The following is an 11599-nucleotide window of genomic DNA, read 5'->3' as shown; positions in this document are numbered from 1 at the left end:
CATCGGAGCGCGCCAGCGTTGATCCCAACCATATCCGGCGTCGACTGTCGTCTCCGTCCAGTGCAGAAGAGAATCTCATACCTTTTTCCATCTGCTAGACGGAATCTGATGCTCTTTCCGGCCAGGTTCTTCGGCTTCTTAACCGGTTTTCCGGTCGCCGAGGGAAAGCCGGCTGCCTACTCTTCGTCACACTCCGGTATATGTTTCTTCTTTTTGCCGCTGATCGATCGCCGGAATCTGACGCGATTCCAGCGTAGTTTGTTGACTCCGTACTGGTAGCTTTCTCTCTGGCTGCCGCAGGTCGCTTGTCGGAATCTGAGGTACCTCCGACGTAATCTTTTCGCTTCCGACTGGTGCTTTTCTCTGGCCACCGGAGGTCACGTTCTCGAGATCCGTCTCATTTCCGGCACGAGTTTAAAACTGCCGGCCGAGTTTTCCGGCAGTCGTACCATCTCTCTCTCGCTCTGGTTAAGTTGCGTTTGCGGTGGGTGGATTCTTACGAATTCGCTTCCTATGAGCTTTTTCGCATTTTTTGCGGGATTTTCGAGAAGTTTAGCTCTGGGATTTGAGGTTTCCGTAAACGTGAACACTCTTCTTTTGGCGAGTCCCTTCTTAGTCGGTTTTGCGTTCTTGAATCTTACCAATAACCAAACACTTCGTGTCGACTTTGATTTTTAGTTCAAGCGGCGGTCTGTCAGAAATTTCGATGTCGAAATTTGTGAAATCGATTAGTTCGTCGAGCTTTAGGCGTTGCAGATTTAAGTTCATTCTTGTTTGAATTTTTTCCCTCATTGATAAAAGAGAAATCTTGTGGAAAATCTACACGCAGGGTTTTTTCTTCCAAGTAAGAATAAGAAGCTCCGTGTTTGGGTTTCAGGTCGGTTCTAAGAAGCTCGAGGAAATGAAGAAATCAGCCTTTTCACCACCTTTACTTTTCTTGAGTATCCTCTGTTTCTTCCCGTTTCCTTCTTTGGTTCGCTCTGCCTCTTCTTTCAAACCCGCAGACACCATCCTTCTCAACTGTGGGGCGTCCTCTGATGCTCCTGATGCCGATAAACGCCGCTGGACCAACGACTTGAACGCCCTCTTCGCTCCCTCAAAATCACCAACTTCCTTCTCCGCCCAAGCTGCCACCATCGACCCTCACCTTCTTTCTGAAGTTCCCTACAAGACTGCCCGCATCTTCACTTCCTCGTCTTCCTACACGTTCAATAACCTATCCAGTGGTCGCCATTTCGTCCGGCTCTACTTCTACCCTTCTTCCTACAACTCTTTAGACCCCAACAACGCCTACTTCTCCGTCACAACCAGCCCTTACACTCTGCTCGGCAACTTCAGCGCCACCATCACCGCCACTGCTCTCAACCAGGCCTACATTGTCCGTGAATTCTTCCTCACCGTCCGTTCTCCTGGCAACCTCACCCTCACCTTCACTCCCTCACCAAGCACCCCAAATTCGTTCGCCTTCGTAAATGGCATCGAGATTATCTCTTCTCCGGAATTGTTCCTTTCCCCTCTCCTCAAAGCCCCATCCTTGGTTGACTCAGCCTTACAATTCACAGGACACGATTCCGACGCTCTGCAAACCATCATTCGGCTAAATGTTGGTGGGGCTTACGTCTCGCCTGTTGCTGATTCGGGCCTCTTCCGGATCTGGGATCAAGATGATCCTTACATCTTTGCTGCTGGTGTGGGAGTCTCGTATCCCGCTGATGGCAATGTCACCATCCGGTACTCAAACACCGTTCCCGAGTACATTGCTCCTCGGGACGTGTACGCGACTGCTCGGTCGATGGGCCCTAATGCGTCTGTGAACTTGAACTACAACCTCACTTGGTCGATTCCGGTGGACAATGGATTCCGCTATCTGATCAGGCTCCATTTCTGCGAGATACAGTTGGAGGTCTCCAAGCCGAACCAGAGGGTGTTCGACGTGTATGTGAACAACAAAACCGCAGAGTCCGCGATCGATGTGATTTACTCTGCTCAACAAGAAGTTGATTCTCGTCCTTACACTGGCGTGGTGGTGTACAAAGACTACGTGATAATCGTGCCACCACAAGGCGGTGGGCAAAGTGGTTTGTGGATTGCTCTCCATCCTGCTGAGAAAAGCGGTTCGGATTCGGAATACGCAGATGCGATTCTTAATGGGCTTGAGGTCTTCAAGATCAGTGATAGTGACAATAACCTTGCTGGACCAAATCCTAACCTCCCACCACCTCCACCGCCTCAAACCAGTCCGAGTTCTCAAGGTAGGGACGGGGGTGGACACTGCAAGATAATTGCAGGTGCGGTGGGTGGCGTAGCTGCCGCCCTTATTGTTGTTGCTTGCCTATGCTGCGTGTTGTGCAGGCGGCAGCAGAAGAGGAAGGACAAGGGGAGCGATGGTGGTGGGTCTGTGTGGATACCACCATCGCCCTATGCGCAAGCCAGAAACGGCAAGTCGACTGCTTTTTCAGTAGCCACAAAGCAATCGGGAAAGAGTGAATCTGCTGGAAGCTACACCTCTTACATTCCATGCCGGCACTTCTCGTTTTCGGAGATAGTCGCGGCCACCAACCAATTCGACGATGTTCTACTCCTTGGGGTTGGTGGCTTCGGCAAGGTCTACAAGGGCGACATGGACAGCGGAACCGAAGTCGCCATCAAACGAGGGAGCGAGCTCTCGCAGCAGGGTCTTCACGAATTCAAGAACGAGATCGAGATGCTCTCGAAGCTTCGCCATTGCCACTTGGTGTCGCTAATTGGCTACTGCGAGGACAGTTGCGAGATGATATTGGTCTACGACTACATGGCTCACGGGACCCTGCGCGAACATCTCTATGGCTCCAATAAGCCGCCTTTGTCTTGGAGACAGAGGCTCCATATCTGCATCGGCGCGGCTAAGGGGTTGCACTATCTCCACACCGGAGCCAAGTACACGATCATACACAGAGATGTTAAGACCACCAACATACTCCTTGATGGGAATTGGGTGGCAAAGGTCTCTGATTTTGGGCTCTCGAGGATGGGCTCGGCCATGGATGGCACCCATGTGAGCACGGTTGTAAAGGGCACCTTCGGTTACGTCGACCCGGAGTACTACCGCATGCAGCAGCTCACCGAAAAATCAGACGTGTACTCGTTCGGGGTGGTGCTGTTTGAGGTCCTCTGTGCTCGTCCTGCACTCGACAGGTCGCGCCCACAGGGAAAGATCTGCCTCGCTGATTGGGTACTACGATGCCAAAGGAAGGGGGTGCTTAAGCAAATCATTGATCCCTTCTTGAAAGGGAAGATCGCGCCTGAGTCCATGCAGAGGTTTGCAGAGACTGCAGAGAAATGCTTGGCGGACAAGGGGACGCAGCGTCCAACTATGGCCAATGTGCTGTGGAATTTGGAGTTCGCTCTCAGCCTGCAGTCGAGCGCAGAGGAAGCAAACAGGGAGGGAATGGCCGCCGGTCTTCTGAGAGACTTTGATGATCATGAGGCGCCACTCTTTGCCCTGTCGAAACCAACCGATGACTTGAATGGGCTTGGTGATGACAATCAGACCACCGGAATTAGCTTGGAAGGGGGGAGCTTCACCAGCATTGATTCAGTGAAGATGCACCCGAGTGCTGTGTTCTCACAGATTATGGATCCAACAGGGCGGTGAAGAATGGTATGAGGTTGCAGAAGTTTCATGTCACCAGTTCTGTTACTCAGCTGATAAACTCTCAGGTGTATTACAAGTGGCCCTTCCCCTGGTCGCCCATTGTGAGAGTTGTTATTGCATTAGCATTAGTATCTGTAATATTTATCAAGTTAGCTGCAGCTCTCTCTCTCTCTCTCTCTCTCTCTCTCTCTCTCTCTCTCTCTCTCTCTCTCTCTCTCTCTCTCTCTCTCTCTGTGTGTGTGTAATATTTTCCTTCGAGGGCTACTCAGCGTATGGGGTTGTTTGGCACCAGCAAGTTAACAGTGGTAGTAGAAGCAAGAGGATCAACCCACTGAATATTACGACTTTCGATGGCAGGTCTCCACGAAGGTCAGCGAGGTCACACACCCCAGATTTTTTCAGAGTGTGTGTCATGAAGTCTCTTTGCTGGAATATCAGGGGCTTGAATTACCTCTCTAAGCATAGGTTTCTGGCGAATTGGGTTAGACAGGAGAAGTTGTTATTTGTGAAACTAAGATGGATGAAGTTTCTCGCTCTGTTGCCTCTAGTATATGGAGGGGTGCTGACTATTTTTTTAAGTCTGCGGTCAACCATGCCGGTGGTATCCTTATTTTGGGGAAGCAATCTTTAAATATTTTTCAATTGAACATGGGTCTGTTTTCTTTGTCTGTTGCCTTCTCTTTGCAAGACAGTGACAGGAGGGTTGTGGTCATTGTTGTATATGGTCTTAATCACGCTGTCACGAGGCTTGCTTTCTGGAACGACTTAAATAGGATCGTCGTCTCAAACGGGGAGTACCATTTTCTTATGAGAGACTTTAATTGTCTTTTGTCTATTCAGGATTCTAATAACCTTGTTCTTCCCAATCCATTTATGCGAGGTTTTCAAGATTTTGTTCATCAGCATCACCTTTACCCAATTCCTTTTATTGGAGAGCGTTACTCTTAGTCGAATAGGTGGATTCGCTTATGCTGCAGAGTTCTTGACAGGGTTTTTGTCACTCCAAATTTGTTGGATCTTATTTTAGATGTCAAATGTGTCTTGTTGGCTCCTTCTATCTCGGACCATGGTCAGTTAATCACTACTTGGGGGGTGGTTTTAATTATGCCAGGAGTTTTGTGTTTGAACAATTGTGGCTCCAGGAGCCAGATTTTCATACTATTATTTCAGACTCTTGGAACAAGCCCTCTAATGAGCAGTGGGCAGCTATCCGGTGTCATGAGAAGTTGTCTTGTCTCGCTAAGGATATCAAAGCTTGGCTCCATAATCGAGACGTGGTTAAATTTCAGCAAATGATTGCTTGGGAGCAAGAGATTTCAGCATTGTATTAAACTATGTCTTCCCCAGAGTCTCTATCTGATTCACACTTGCAAAGTTTGCAGGTCAGATCTATTGAGTTATCAACGCTTTTGAAGAACTGGAGGGTCAAAGAGGAAATTAGATGGAAGCAACGGGCTAGGGTGAAATGGCTTGCGGCCGGAGACGGTAATACTAAATTTTTTCACTCATATGCTTTTCATCGTCATAGGAGAAATGTCATCTCATCAATCACCATCGGGAATGTTTCGTACCTTAATCAGCACGTTATTTCAGTTATCACTCAGTATTTCAAAGATTTATATTCTGTTTCACTTTCTGCGAAGGGTGTCATTGGTCCTGTTTTTGTTGGTTCGATTCGGCAAGATCAAGCTAGAATTAAGCAAATGAAGTTCTCTGAAGATGAGATTTTTAGGCAATCAAAGGTTTGTCACGGTGGAAAGCTCCAGGTTATGATGGGTTTCATGTGGATTTCTTCAGAATTTTTTGGTCTTGTATGATGCTCGATGTTATTAACATGTTTGATGAGTTCTATCTCAACTCCAGATTTCCTATTCAAACCCACTTGGCAATTATTTCTTTAATTCTGAAAGATGATGTTGCAACTGATATCTCTAAATTTCTCCCAATTTCTGTTATGAGTGCTCTTTATCGGATGATTGCCAAAGTGTTGGCTAATAGGTTGAAGGTCGTGGCTCACCAAATTTTTTCGAACTCTCAGTTCGCCTTTATCCACAATAAGAGGATTCAACATTCATTCATCTTGGCCTCTTAAGTCATTCACTCCTTACATCTTAGTGGTCAGGCTTATTTTTCTCTTAAATTAGATTTTCATAAAGCCTTTGATTTTGTGCATTGGCCCTTCTTATTTCAAATGTTATCCAATTTTGGCATTGGTCGTCGTTTTTCTGGGTGGGTGAGGGAATTGGTCTCTAATGCTCAGGTCATGATTAAGATTAACGGCACTAGAGGTGGTCAGATCAAATTGGGGCATGGACTAAGGCAAGGCTGCCCTCTATCGCCTTTGTTGTTCAATGTCATTGTTGAGGGTCTCGTGGTGTTGCTCAAGCGTGCTGCGGAGAAGCGCCTGATAGATCCTCTAGATCTTCCAGATTTTTCGGACATATTCTTATTTATGTTGATGATATGATTATTTTTGGGCGAGCAAATGTGCAGCAAATGCTTAGATTCAAGCTTATTCTCCAGTTCTTTCTTTCTCTTTCTGGGCTTTCCCTAAATGATAGCAAATGCTCTATTACTATGTTCAATGTTCAGTATCCTATGCTTGCAGCGGGTCAACGGATTTTCAATTGTGCAATCTCTGAGTTGCCGATGACGTATTTGGGTCTGCCGTTACAAGTGAAGCGTCTCTCTTCCGCTGCTTGGGCTCCAACTATTCAAAAAGTGAAAACAAGCTTTTTTCGTGGCAGGCGTCTTATCTCTCCATTGCTGGCCGTCTGACTTTAATCAGACATGTTCTTTCTTCTATCCCTGAATTCTTCATGTCAATATTCATGATGTATGTGGGCGTGGAGAAGCAGATTTGTAGTTTAATGACGGATTTTCTTTGGTCTGGATGTCAGCTTAAGAGTAAGCGTCATTTGGTTGGTTGGCGAACGGTGGTGTTACCTAAGCGTATGGCTGACTTAGGTGTTTTTGCTCCAAGACAAAGGAGTATTGCTCTTGTGGCCAAGCAATGTTGGATGGCCCATGCTCGTTTGCTTCATGCTAAATATGGTGCTCCTGATTTATCTAATTTTCGTCATGGTACCCGGGGGCTGACGATCTCGCACTTGCGAAGCATGTGGCTGAGAGCCTTATCGTCCTTCAGAGATCAAATTGGGGATGCAGGTAATTATGATCAGTGGTTGCATTGGGCTATTGCACCAAATGGTACGTTCCACACCCACAAAGTGTATAGATCGTTGCTCCCCCCAGGGGCAGATTGGTTCCGTATGTGTGTGTTATGGGGCAAGGGCCCTACCCCAAGATCTCGGGTCTTGGCTTGGTTAATTTTGCATGATAGGGTTCAGACTCACAGTTATTTAAAGAAGTTGGGCTTTCAGTTTCCAAGTTGGTGTGTGTTGTGTGAAGCTGCTGAAGAAACTACTTTTCATTTATTCTGGTCCTGCCCAATCTTCGTGGCCCTATTTAATAGCACGTGGAGATCTCCGAACGTAATTGTCAAAGAGGAGTTTTTTGCGCTTGATCTGCTCCTAGGCCCTATTGAAATTAGGCGTTGCAAGCTGTGGAGACTGATCTGGAAGACATGGTTGCTTACTACTTGGTGGTTTGTTTGGATGGCACGCAATGATGCTACTTTCCGTCAAATTCCGGTCATCCTTAATAATCTTGTTTATAAAATCTTGATTGATGTATACGCCATTCTACGTACGCATCTTAGAGACCTCTCCTTCCGTCTGAACAACGTTCACTCATTGGTGGTTCCTTCTTATCTAGAGGATCCTGGTTGAGCTTGGCTTTGTTGTTTGTTGCTAGCTGGCTGTAGTTTCTTTTTCTTTTGCTTTTGTTTTTCTATATTTTAGTTTTGTTTTTCTATTTTGTTCGGTTCATGGGTTCAACATTTTGTTGATCATCATGAGTGATAATGCTGATCATCTCTCTCTCTCTCTCTCTGCCAATTGCTAAATGCGCCTACAGCCACTGATATTGGCCTACTTACAATAAGCTCACACGATCAAGGCAGCTTGTATATTGTAATTGTATTTCCTGCAATAGTTTCTGTGAAGCATGAGTGTCATAAATATGTAAGAAAAACTAAAAAATTGATTAAAATATCATCATATTTTTGGGGCAACCAAGTTGCCGTTCTAAACGTTTGTCATTTCCTTCCTGTGTGTAAAGGCATCTGATATGCACTTGCATTTATTTTAGATCTTGTAACTGATGAAACCTCCCATTATCTGACAAATAACATGATTTAAATCCAGCCAAATCCCGCGTGCAAATCACATAAGAAATGCGATTAATTTACTAATGAAAACTGCAGAGCATCTTGGGAGTTAAAAACACAGTAATGTTGGATCTACAGGCCCAAAGGGCTCCGTACGTCTGACGAGGTGGGTTGCCTTAAGACACTCAAGATGAAATGAAGGGCATCGCAAGTTCGATACCCAGATCCTGCCTTGCCACAAGGCGATGGGGGCGGCTTCGGGGATTTTATGCTTCTTCTCATTGGGATCATAGCTCAAATTGGTTCCGCTCAACCTGTATGGCATCCCTATCTTCATACCCCTCCTTGGGATTTCATTGATGCAAGTTGTTTTGATCAAATCTGACTCCACAACCAATGTGGGCTCCAATCAACTCCTCTGGTATATGGGTGGTTGAATAACTACCTCATAGTATAATCTGCCCTACATCCTGTGCTAAACACAATTTATAAAAGGAGAGGGCCTCCCCCAGCTTTGTTGTGGGGAAAAGAATAAAAATCACGTTCCACAGATGTGATCTACATCATTCATTTAGTGAAAACCATTTAAATCACCAAATTCTGACCTGTGTTCTGGATTTCTTGGCGATTCAAAAATCAGCAGTGGACAAAAAATATGATCCAATGGTGGATTGTGGAGTCAGATTTGATCAAAACAACTTGGACATTAAGGGTATGAACATGGGGAGATGACTGCAACCAAACTGGCTCGGGAATTCTTTCTAGTTCGCAAGTCTCCCAACTCAGTGTCAGTCTTCCCATGTAATAAATTGAAAAAAGAAAAAAAAAGGTCGAGTCCTACTGAGCCTGGTTCAGTTGTACCTAGGGGTGTCATTTGGTCAGGTTTGGTTTGAACCCAGGTGAAACCAAACCCAAACCTGATTTGAGATGATGGTACAGGGTCCAGATCCAGGTCTAATCGGACACCATAAGAGAAACCATACCCAGATCCTATAAGGATTACATGAATCAGACTCAGACCATACCCAATAAAAGCATTTTTTATCATTTTCATATTGAAAAATTGCGGATCTTAGTTGGAACTCAATTCAGGCCTGGGTCTGATATGAAATTTCACAAACCATACATGGCTTCATATATTAATCGTACCATAAGTTATACATTCCCTATCTATCTCCACAAATGCCATGCCCAATATGGGCTCCTGTTTGGATCAGGCCAAAAGAATGTGTTGGGAAAGAGCGGGCCCTCTCCTCCCACTTGTGAAATTGCCTGCTAGCCATCAACCCTTCCATGTGCAAAAAGCAGCGTTGGACAAGCTGTTTGTCAATAGCATTTTACCACCAATTTCTTTTGTTGGACACACTAGTGAAGACATAAATCTTTTTGGTTTGAGACCTTAGTGAAATAGTTAAGGAATATTGCCAAAGATAATGGCAAGTAATAGACACTTGACCATCAATTTTATAATTTGAAAAATATATGAGATGTCATTTTTCTCCTCTTCCATTAGAGTTCAGAGAAATGCCTGAAAAATTAGAACCATAGAGAGGAGATTACCCATTATTTGCTAAAGGCTTTTATGTTCATGTTTACGAAATTATCTTATACTAATTATGGATGGACACTGCACTGTTGTGTTACTGAAAGCATGTTGCCTCTGCCTCGTCTGATTGCAGTTTGACCCTAGTCTGTTCAGGTTCTCTTATACTCGGTCAGTCTGTTTATGGACCAACAGATCCATCTTCATATGGACTTTGCATTATAAAGATGTTATGAACTTCAATGCCCACAATAAATTTCCATATATATATATATATATATATATATATATATATATATATATATATATATATATATATATATATATATATATATATATATATATATATGGGTTAATATTTGTGTTGTTAAAGGCATGAAATATTGAGCTGGAAATCATAGGTTCAAGTCTTATCCGTTTAATCTGACCACGTAGATGTGTTTAGCATAGTTTGTTATCTAAGAATGATATTTGTCACAATCAATTTTAGTGCATTTTAAGCCAGTTTTTTTTTTTTTGAAGCCCTTAAAAAACATGCTTCAAGTCACAATCACGTGATTCAAAACTCTTTTTCTACTCAACAGATATTATAGATCACATCTACAAGGTCTGGTCTACAAATTCCATTTTGAGGATGGTGAACATCAACGGTTCATAATTCATGAAGATAAGGGCGGTTTATAACGGTATAAAACATCATATTTGAGTAAATAAAGTGTATACCACCATGAGCTATGGTGATACAGTACCACCATAGTAGCTGCATATATATGTATGTGTGTAAAAAATATCTTGGGTTCCAAACCCCCTAGTTGAAACTCATAAGTGGAGATCATTCTTACCAAATCTAACCCTATGGATGTATTCAGCATGGTTGAAATCAATCCTTAAATTATATTTTCCTAACATAAAAATATCAATTTTAAGAATTGAAAGTTTGGTACATTGTAGGCCATTGATTTTTCAACTCATGAAAAATCTGACAGGAGAAACAAGATACAAGTGCTAAGATTTTACTGAACCAAACATGTAAATTACATCTGGAGGGATAGACGCACAAAAAAAATAGAAGATTAAAAAATTAAGTTAAAGTTTTTCACCGAAGGTTTAGAACCCAAGAAAGTAAGACCTCTGCCCTCACTACTCACTAGTCCACCTGTGCACGTGAAAAGATCAGGTGCAGTATGATTGCACAAATATTTATGCATTAAGCAGCTGATCAATTTCCATCTTGGGTATAGGGCCTATCAGTTGTGAGGACCAAGGCCTGAATGAAGGGCGGGGGGGGGGGGTTGCGATGCACCAATTTTGTACCATGTGATTGCACCCGATCCGGACTCCCTGTGCACACCCCCCTCCCCCCTGCTTCTATCCGCAGTCTCTCCAACTCCGTCTTCTTCCTCGGAGGACCCATTGGCTAGGGTTTTGGGTGGCCCCCTCCAAGGTGTACTTCCAAGTATTGACTGCCACCTCACAATGGATCAATTACAAGCTTTGGAATTTGAACTTGACGATGGATTGTTGTGGTCCCCACGTCTCTCAAACAACTCAAAAGACTCGTTAGATCCATGCAGCCATTAAGAGATTGCAACTCATTGGTTATCCCTCCTTCGTCTCCCCACTCCAATTCGGTCTTCAAAAAATCTGCTAAGAGGTCTAGGTCTCCTACTACATAGTCATGAAGCTCTGGCATTTTGGAACATATGTGAGCGCAACTAACCTAGAAAATAGTTGTTTTGTCTAATTGGATTAGGGAAAGTAAGCTAAATGTAGTGGGTATTGCGAAATCAAAACTTCAACTCAGCTCGTAAACCACCTGTGGTGACAGTCGGTGGTTTTCATTTTTGGCCCTCAATTGGTCGTTTGGGTGGTATATTGATGGATCGAACAAAACGGATGTGCGAGAGAATGATTTACGGACTACTTCAGGAGGAGTTTGCTCTCACTTGTTTTTCTATGTCACGGTAAGTAAGCCCTCTTTTACTTAAATAAGAGAGATGTTATGTTGGGGATTTACTCTCTCCTAGATAACCGATAACCTAGCGTGAAAATGGGTAATTGTTTCACGATTTGAGCTTATCCAAAATGAAGCATGCTTTATTTTGGATAAAGCCCTGTTCTGGGCGGTTTCACCCATTGGAGAGAGAGTGGGCCCACCTCTTTCCTCAACGAGTGAGACTCTTCGTAAAAC

The 11599-nt window shown here is 44.1% G+C and overlaps 1 pseudogene across 1 annotated transcript; it reads left to right on the top strand.

Moving 5' to 3' along the window:
* On the top strand, window positions 1-3838 carry LOC149846336 (receptor-like protein kinase FERONIA pseudogene; annotated as a pseudogene). The gene has a single exon (XR_016430518.1). The product of XR_016430518.1 is annotated as a receptor-like protein kinase FERONIA pseudogene (transcript).
* Window positions 3839-11599: the final 7761 nt, after the last annotated feature.

Source organism: Nuphar pumila, chromosome 2, assembly GCF_984573655.1.
Source record: "Nuphar pumila chromosome 2, dmNupPumi1.hap1.1, whole genome shotgun sequence".
Lineage (NCBI taxonomy): Eukaryota > Viridiplantae > Streptophyta > Magnoliopsida > Nymphaeales > Nymphaeaceae > Nuphar > Nuphar pumila.
Note: the sequence above shows the minus strand (reverse complement) of the source record. Positions and strands in the feature narration are given on the sequence as shown.